This window comes from Eriocheir sinensis, unplaced genomic scaffold (genome assembly GCF_024679095.1).
Source record: "Eriocheir sinensis breed Jianghai 21 unplaced genomic scaffold, ASM2467909v1 Scaffold1214, whole genome shotgun sequence".
Taxonomy (NCBI): domain Eukaryota; kingdom Metazoa; phylum Arthropoda; class Malacostraca; order Decapoda; family Varunidae; genus Eriocheir; species Eriocheir sinensis.
In genome coordinates, this window is record NW_026110535.1 from 72,533 (window position 1) to 81,806 (window position 9,274).

At 38.9% G+C, this 9,274-nt stretch overlaps 1 long non-coding RNA gene across 1 annotated transcript; it reads right to left on the bottom strand.

Moving 5' to 3' along the window:
• Positions 1-2,871: 2,871 nt before the first annotated feature.
• LOC126989561 (uncharacterized) lies at positions 2,872-7,879 on the bottom strand. The gene is made up of 4 exons (XR_007743436.1): positions 7,716-7,879; positions 5,988-6,121; positions 4,947-5,651; positions 2,872-3,883 (listed from the first exon to the last, which is right to left on the bottom strand). It is a non-coding gene; the product is annotated as an uncharacterized LOC126989561 (long non-coding RNA).
• Positions 7,880-9,274: the final 1,395 nt, after the last annotated feature.

Here is a 9,274-nt window from a genome sequence, read left to right on the forward strand (position 1 = left end):
GGTAGATGTTGCCTGGACAGCAAATCTGCTATGTGCATGTCTTTGCCTGGCAGGTATTCTAATTCAAAGTTATACTGAAAAGCTTTGAGTAGCATTCCTTGTAAACGCTTTGGAGCTCGATCAAGAGGCTTCCGGATGATTGACTGCAAAGGTTTGTGGTCAATCACTACTTTAGTCATTCTCCCAAAAGTATATTGGTGAAACTTGGTAAGTCCAAAAACAACTGCTAACATTTCCTTTTCTATCTGAGCATATCTAGTCTCTGTAGGGGTCAAAGCTCTGCTGGCATAGGAAATGGGTTTACCATCCTGCATCAATGCTGCACCTAAACCTGTCTGACTTGCATCGCACTGTAAAACAAGTGGTCTAGTCTGGTCATGGTAAGTGAGAACTGGGGCGGAAGTCACCGACTGTTTGACCTGTGTCTTGAGCTGGTCCCCACTGCCAATCTACGTCTTTGTTGGTTAGACGACGAATGGGTTCCAATATGTCAGATAATTGGGGTAGAAACCTTGCTAAATAGTTAACCATACCAGTGAGTCTCTGTACCTCCACCACATTTTGTGGGGCTTTCATGCTGACAATTGAAGCTATTTTATCTGGGTCAGGCTTTAGTCCATCTTTAGAAATCTTATGGCCTAAAAAAGATATCTCAGACTTTCTCAGTTCAGTCTTGCAAGTATTTAACTTGATGCCCTGATTCCTACATCTTTCTAGCAACTTGCGTACATTGTTATCATGATCAGTATGTGCTTCATCATCAGTGTCACCAGAACCATAAACTAATATATCATCAGCTACACACACAACTCCTTGTAAACCTTCTAATGCTGTATTCAATCTTTTTGGAAAAATTTCACTGCTGACAGCTAAACCAAAAGGTAGTCTCAACCATCTATATCTCCCTAGTGGTGTTTGGAATGTTGTCAAGTAGCTGGATTGTTCATCCAAAACACAATGCCAGTAGCCGTTCCTAAGATCAAATTTAGAGAATATTTTAGCCTTTGACAGGTTAGGCAGCACATCATCAATTATTGGAAGAGGATGCATTCCCTTTGTAAGTCTTTGTTTAATGCTTGTGGATCAATGCAAATCCTTATGTCACCAGATTTTTTACTTCCAACAACCATGCGGCTTACCCACTCTGTTGGTTCATCAACTTTGGCAATGACTTTGGCTCTTTCAAGTTCTCTTAGCTTATTGTTGACTCTCTGCTTAATGCTGATCGGTACTCTGCATGACTGTACTGACACTGGACTTGGATTAGAACTCAAGGTTAATTTCACAACACCAGGTAGTTTGCCAAGGTCTGATGCAAATACATCATAGTAATTAGCAAAGGAATCACTTACTATACTGATGTTCTCATAATTTACTGTAATCAAGTTCATCTGCTCAGATGCTCTTTTACCCAGAATTGGTGTAACATCTTCTTCTACTACCACAAACTCCACTGAATGTTTGGTATTAGTCCTACAATTGACAATGACAATTCTGCATTTAACCAATGGATGTAGTTTGGTAGAGTTATACATATATAAAACAGTGTTACAGGGTTGCAACTGAATATTTGGGATCATATGTCTAGGAATGGTATTGACACTAGCACCACAATCAACTTGGAAAGCAACTTGTTTGTCACATACCAACATAGATGCCATGATCACCTTGTTGTTGTGTCGGTCAGATACCTTCATCACGTACTGCACCTCAGGGTCATCGTCAGCGTCATCTTGTACACCATGAACGGAATTCCTTGCTGGTCCCTTTGGTTGTCGTGTTTTCCTCTGCATTTTGTTGCCAGATGATTCTTCCGGTTGCACTTGCTGCATGTCTGGCCGTATGCTGGACATTCTTCTTTCTTCCAGACGTGCTTGGTGCCACAGAATTTGCAGGGTTTCAGTTGCTTGGGTGTAGGTGAAGTCTCAGGCTTTGCAGCTTGTTTCACTTGATTGGGCTTGTTGGTTGGCTTGTGTGAGACTCTGTGAACAGGCTCTTGCGCGCCATCCTTGTAGATCGACATCTGCTTCTGTGATGCTTGATGTGCTGCGGCGATCTTCTCTGCTTGTTGTAGGGTTAGGTCTTCTTCTCGGAAAAACTTCTCCCGGAGTGCATCGTCTCGGCAGCCAAACACCAGCTGGTCTCGCAGTAGGTCGTCCTTTTCAATCTTGAAATCACAGTCTTTTGCCAAAACTCTGAGCCTTGTTATGAATGCTTCCAAAGTTTCTCCACTCAACTGCAGACACTTGTGGAATTTGTACCTGTCAATCAGCGTTGTCTTCCTTGGAGCAAAGTGGGCGTCGAACTTGGCAAGGACAGTGGTTAAAGTCTTAGCAGGGTCACTCCCACTAGCATCTGGTGTAGAGAACTCAAAAGAATTGTAGATATCAAGCAGCTCATCCCCACCTACATTTAGAAGTAAGGCCACTTTTTCCTCATCGGATCTCTTCTTAAACCCTGCAGCAGGCACATAGTGGTCAAATTTCTGTTTGAAGGTCTTCCATGCTTGATCGGAGCTGCCTGCGAGGTGTATCTTGCCTGGGGCGTTCAGTGCAGAGACAGCCATTTTCACTTTCACTCCCTGTGTCCTCCAGAGAAATGATATTGCTGGCTCACCAGATTCTTGCACCGCCGCTCCTCGTATCACCAGGGTTGGGCGTCACTCTCTTCAACACATTTCACGAGCTTGGAACACGTCTTTCGCCACTGCGCTGCTGTTATAGGTGTCCGAAGGTATTATGTCACTTTTTACCGCTGCCACCATGTTTTAAGCGTAATGGTTATGTGTAGTAGCGTGCATTATATAAGGACAATGATACACGCCCGTGGCCTGTGCTTTGTATTCCGTCTCCGAGCAGTTACACAGCGGATTCTTCGAGAATGTAAACAGTGGGTTACAGAATACTGGATAATGGTGAGGGGTGACTGAGCCACACAAACAATATGAGTATTGAATATTGTCACAGAAGGAGTCAGTAAAGTTACCATGACTCCGACTCCAGCCGAGTTCTTGGTAGCATTATAAAGCCAGTTTCATTATCAACAACCATTTTGTGGCAGTTATTTCAAAATAAAGGAGTCAGATTTCAGATTTTAGTTTTACCTCCTCAGCCCTAACTCAAGGACTGTTCTACACAGTATGCCTTGATATTACAGGAGTGGCTCTTAATTACTAATACAAATTTCTGTTCATGCTTTGAGAATACACATATCTTGTTGCTACATTTTTTTGCACACCGTACCTGGAATAAAAATGTGGGTATCAACAGTTTTCCTGAGTCTAACCAAACTGTTGGACAGATCACAGAACAGTTTTCACAGTAAGGACAGGTTTCAAATAGTGTAGTTCTACAAGAATTTATAGGCCAAAACCCTGAAAAATGTCTGAAGTTACCTGATTTTATGGTATCCCCTGACCCAGCATCACTATTTGCCCACTACCCTACATGATTTAGTGTCCACTTTACTTCATTTTTGGGGCATTACACAATTTTGTTGCAATCATCTTCTGTATTTCTTTTAAACTCACATCTCTGAATTTCTTCATAACAGTCTGTGATGACACTGCACAATCTTGTATTTTTAAAAGCTACTTTGCCCCGTTGTCCATACATGTTGTACTTACACATCAGCTTCTTCGACATAATGCTGCACAATACCTTTGATATCATATCCTTCACTGAAATTCCACCTATATGGACAAATTTTTCTGTCATTTCTTTGCAAAAAGAGGGTGTTCACAATTCATTTTCAAATGCCTCTGCATCCTCCATAGAGTCCAGCTGTTGAACTGATATATCATTGTCACTTGGTGTAGAGCCAGTAAGAGTATGCAAAGAGGTCCTCATATCCAGCAACAAATGAATGACTCGCCTCTGGAATTCTGGAAAAAATAGTGAGGAAAAGAAGTTTTAACATACACTTGACATTTTAGAACAGGCAATATTTCAATCCTCCTCAGGTATTGTTATCCAAATGTGGTGAATCTGAGTGAGTGAACCATATCAATTATGGTGTGGAAATTATTTATAGCTACACTCTTACTTATTGAATCTTCCTACTTACGCATACCCTCACAAATTAACAATCCACTCTCCACCAAATATTTATATGAACTAGTACCTATATTATACAGATTAATGCTAATAATTTATTAACTTAATATCATAACTCCTTTACAAATTACAACACAAATCCAATAATAATCTATTGATAATGATTTTTGCAGTAATTACATGGAAATTTCCATACATGCAGTTAAATTCCTTCAGATTTGTTAACTGAAATAAAGTATCCCTAAGCATGGTTAAGTATAATCCTCAATCATGTTTTATAAATCCATCACTGTCTATAATTTGCTTTTCTCATCTGTTCAAGATAAAGTGGGGAGGGGGTTTGCATATGCCTTTAAAGTTAAGCTTGACTGTGATCTGAAGATAGTCTCTTTGCCCTGTGAACAAGGAATGGCTAGAGAAGCTGAACAATAATATTTAGACTTTCAGTATTGTAATACTTTCCAAAGCCCTGGCATGTTACATTGTTGCTACATCTCCATTAATTTTTATACTTTTGGACATTTATAAAAAAAGTATTTACAGGATGCATTGTGAAAATTATAGCATTGTAAATTACAATCAGGCATGATGCTGTAAGTACATGGTATAGGACACTTGTGTAATCTTTGGAACCTGCAGGTAGATGATGAGTGGTGCCACTAAGTGAAAGACGGCAGGACTTTGGTACACTCACTGTAATGTCAGGTTACCGAAAATTGTTATCACAATGAATGCAACCAGAAAGGACGTAAAACTGTTAGGACAACATAACTCAGTACATTTACAATATATTCATACAAGAAGAATTGGAACACCTAATTAAAAGCACTACACTGTTCATTGTTTAAAACACTTGAGTACTACTCAGTGCACAAAAACTTTTCAACTTACTTGCCCAATCCATAGGAAATCCACTCTGACGGTTTTCTCCTTGGTTCAAGGGTTGAACATCATCAAGGTCTTCACTAGACAGATTCTGAATCCAATCGCTCCCTTGTCGGTCACTGCTGTCATGTCTGCTGCGTTGGTCACTGTTGTCATGTCTGTTGTGTCGGTCACGACTGTCATGTCTGTTGTGTCGGTCACGACTGTCATGCCTGCTGCGTCGGTCACTGCTGTCATGTCGGTCACGACTGTCATGTCTGTTGTGTCGGTCATGACTGTCATGCCTGCTGCGTCGGTCACTGCTGTCATGTCTGTTGTGTCGGTCATGACTGTCATGTCTGTTGTGTCGGTCACTGCTGTCATGTCTGCTGCGTCGGCCACGACTGTCATGTCTTTTGTGTTGGTCACTGCTGTCATGTCTGCTGTGTCGGTCACTGCTGTCATGTCTGCTGTGTAATCGCTGCTGTCATGTCTGCTGTGTAATCGCTGCTGTCATGTCTGCTGTGTCAATCGCTGCTGTCATGTCTGCTTTGTTGGTCACTGGTGTCATGTCTCGTCTGTCGGTCAGATCTGTTCCTTAGGCTGTGGTTGTCGTGCAGGTCCAATCTGCCGTGTTGACTGCCACTGCTGCTAGCTATATGTAGGGTATCAGGCTGACTGCCTTCATCTTGCTGTTGGTAACTACTCTTCTTTTGCCGGTTACTTTCACATCTGTGAAATATATGTAATAGGAAATATTAGTAATTATCCTGGTCGGACATTAAACTGCATCCGGTGATGGGCCACAGTTCAGGAGATTTGTGGTTTTGGAGAGCGTGGAGTCACTCCTTTTATGGGGGAAACAGCCTCAATATATAGATAGATAGATTCACAGCTACATTTTGTCATACTATATTCATCTCAGATTGAGATCACATCATAGATGACCTCATCCTATATAAGAAATACAGTAATATGACCCTTTACTGCATTTGGACTGCATTCGTTTCTGTACATCAGGTCATGATCACATTAAGAAATTAGTTGTAGAATACAGCTACATCTTACCTGTCAGAATTATGTCTTTTCAGATTTTTTTCTTGCTGCACTTGGCAAGCCTTTGTGTTGATGGTTGTATGGGACAACCTTTTGTGGTGGGGGGGGAGCAACTGTTACTTGTAAAGATGGCCCTGAGGCAAAGTCTGTGAAAAAATAATAGCTGTTAACAAAACAAAATTTACTATGGTAATATCTAATAATTCAAATATGCTTATCTACTGCAAACCTATAATAAAGCAAATACACATTGACATATACATAATACAGAATACATGATATATATATATATATATATATATATATATATATATATATATATATATATATATATATATATATATATATATATATATATATATATATATATATATATATATATATATATATATATAATGGATGGATAGAGTCAGGAATGAGGAAGTGAAAAGGAGAACAGGTGTTGTGAGATATTTGGCAGGAAGAGCAAAGCAATGTGTGCTGAGATGGTTTGGTCATATTGAAAGAATGGAGGATGACAGGTTGGTGAAGAAGATAGTACGTTCAAACGGGAGGGTAGGAATCTGAGAGGGCGGCCATGAAAGGGATGGATTGATAGTGTGAAGGAGGCAGATCTGGGAAGGTGACTGACACTAGAGCATAGCAGTAGAGTGATTGTTCGTTACAGAAGCGTATGGAGAACAGTTTTGAGTGCATGAGTATTAAGATTAGAGGTGTGAATGAAAGTGAATGTGAAGTCGTATGTCTTGTCTTGGCTACCCTTTCTGGGGAACACCTTGATATATATATATATATATATATATATATATATATATATATATATATATATATATATATATATATATATATATATATATATATATATATATATATATATATATATATATATATATATATATATATATATATATATATATATATATATATATATATATATATATATATATATATATATATATATATATATATATATATATATATATATATATATATATATATATATATATATATATATTGCGGCCTATTGCGCCGGTAGGCTTCTTCCTGGTGGATCCTGATAGTCGGTCCAAGGCTTCTTTCCGGTGGGTCCTGATGGTCGGCCCAGCCTGTTCTGGCGCAGGCGAGTATTTATAGTGGCGCCATCTTGCATTGGCTCATGCTGCCCTCCCAGAGCTCATCTTTGATCACAGAATAGAATCTAGAGTCCGGGTTGATAGGTGGTCTTATATATATATATATATATATATATATATATATATATATATATATATATATATATATATATATATATATATATATATATATATATATATATATATATATACATATATATATTACATTATCTTTTTATTTATTTTTTTACAACAAAGGAGGCAGCTCAAGGGCACACAAAAAAGAAAGCAATAAAAAAATAAAAGCCCGCTACTCGCTCCTTCTAAAAAAGAAACAAAAGAGGTGTCCAAAAGCAAGGTCAAATTCGGGTGGAGAGATGTCCTGATACCCTCCTCTTGAAAGAGTTCAAGTCGTAGGCAGGAGGAAATACAGATGAAGGAAGATTGTTCCAGAGTTTACCAGCGTGAGGGATGAAAGAGTGAAAATGCTGGTTAACTCTTGCATAAGGGGTTTGGACAGTATAGGGATGAGCATGAGTAGAAGATAGTGTATGTATGTAGGTACATATTTTTGTCTAGAAAAACCTTATGCATGCTTGCAAATGTCAGTAACTGAATACAGACTTACGTGGACAATCCAAATCCTGACTACTAACAAAGTCCTTTGGCAGAGCTTTCTTCATACGTTTCTTCCTGCCACGCAAGGTCAAACCGTCTTCCCCATCCAGGTCACTGCTGCTTCTGTCACCGTCTACTGCTGATGTCAGCTGGTACTGCTCACATTCCTCGTAACTGTCTGAAACCCATTTAAATGCTTGTCTATTTCAGGTTTTCACTGCAAACATGACTCAATAACTTTTTAAACTTCCAAACCCTTAAAAGTGTTACTCCTCAGGTATATTAACCCTATTGCGAAAAATGACAGATCATATAATTTACGGAGGGAAGAAATTAAGACAACTGAAAGTGATTACATTAATCCCTCCTGTATTTGGATTAATGGGGCCAGAGACTTGTTGGATTGGATATGCAGAGTTTCCAGATAAGGGAGGATCTTTTCGATCTGCCTTAACCTCTTCGTTACTGATGGCGTACTGTAGTACTTCATATAAAATTTTGGCTAAGGAACCGATGAAGTACAGTTACCAATGCTTTACAGTTGTGGTCAATACAATATGCATTACTTACCAGAAGCTATTTTTACTTTTATCAATGGAAATTTTCTCCATGATTTGGGGTCTGGGTCTTCTCGACTAGTTAAGGCATTGTGAGCATCAACTTATGATGGCCAATATAAAATCTGTCTGCCTTCAACTATCCAGGTAGATGGTACCACACACTCCTCTTCTTTTCTGCCCTCCAGCCACACTGCTCTTTTCCACATTCTGGAAATATCAATTTCATGCTTATTGCAATAGAATATGTTCAGTCTCCCATATAATTGACCTCCGGCGGGAACCTATAGTACCTTATGTTTTACCCATTGTTTCTTAGAGAACTTTAGCGTCATCAAGACAAAAATCAGACATGGAGACTATGAAAAAAGGTATTATTAATGGCAGTTTATAACAATACATTACCAATGGATTTAAACATTCTGATCATTTAAATCTCATTATCAGTTGCATTTACCAGTCGGAAATAGCTTCTTGGTATCCCCCAGTTAGGTTATGTTAGGTCAGGTTAGGGTAATTATCCCACTGAGGTCCACCCTGTCTTTTTCACTAAAGAATTTCAGAATGCAATGGTTATTAGGATTTTACATGTGATTCCAATATTGATTTTTGTCAGAAATCATTAGTTTTATTGCTATTACCTCCGGAGGTGAGGGAATGGAAACCAATGATTCTCGGCAGAAATTAATATTGCAATCACATGTAAACATTAATAACCATTGCATCCTGAATTTTTTGAATGAGAAACTAATAAACAAACACCAAACACAACCTAACCTAACTAAACCTAACAACATAACCTAACTGAACCTAGACTAACGTAACGTAACATAACTTAACGCTTTGTATCCTAACCTGGCTCACCTCATTCGTCTGAATCATAGTCCTCATCATTGGAGATACGAGGCGGAGCTAGGACATTTGGCACACAAGGAAGCCATATAGCGGAACTGAATTTGAAAATGAAGCGGGAGGGAATGAAGATGCTAGACACGATGTCACTGGCTGATAG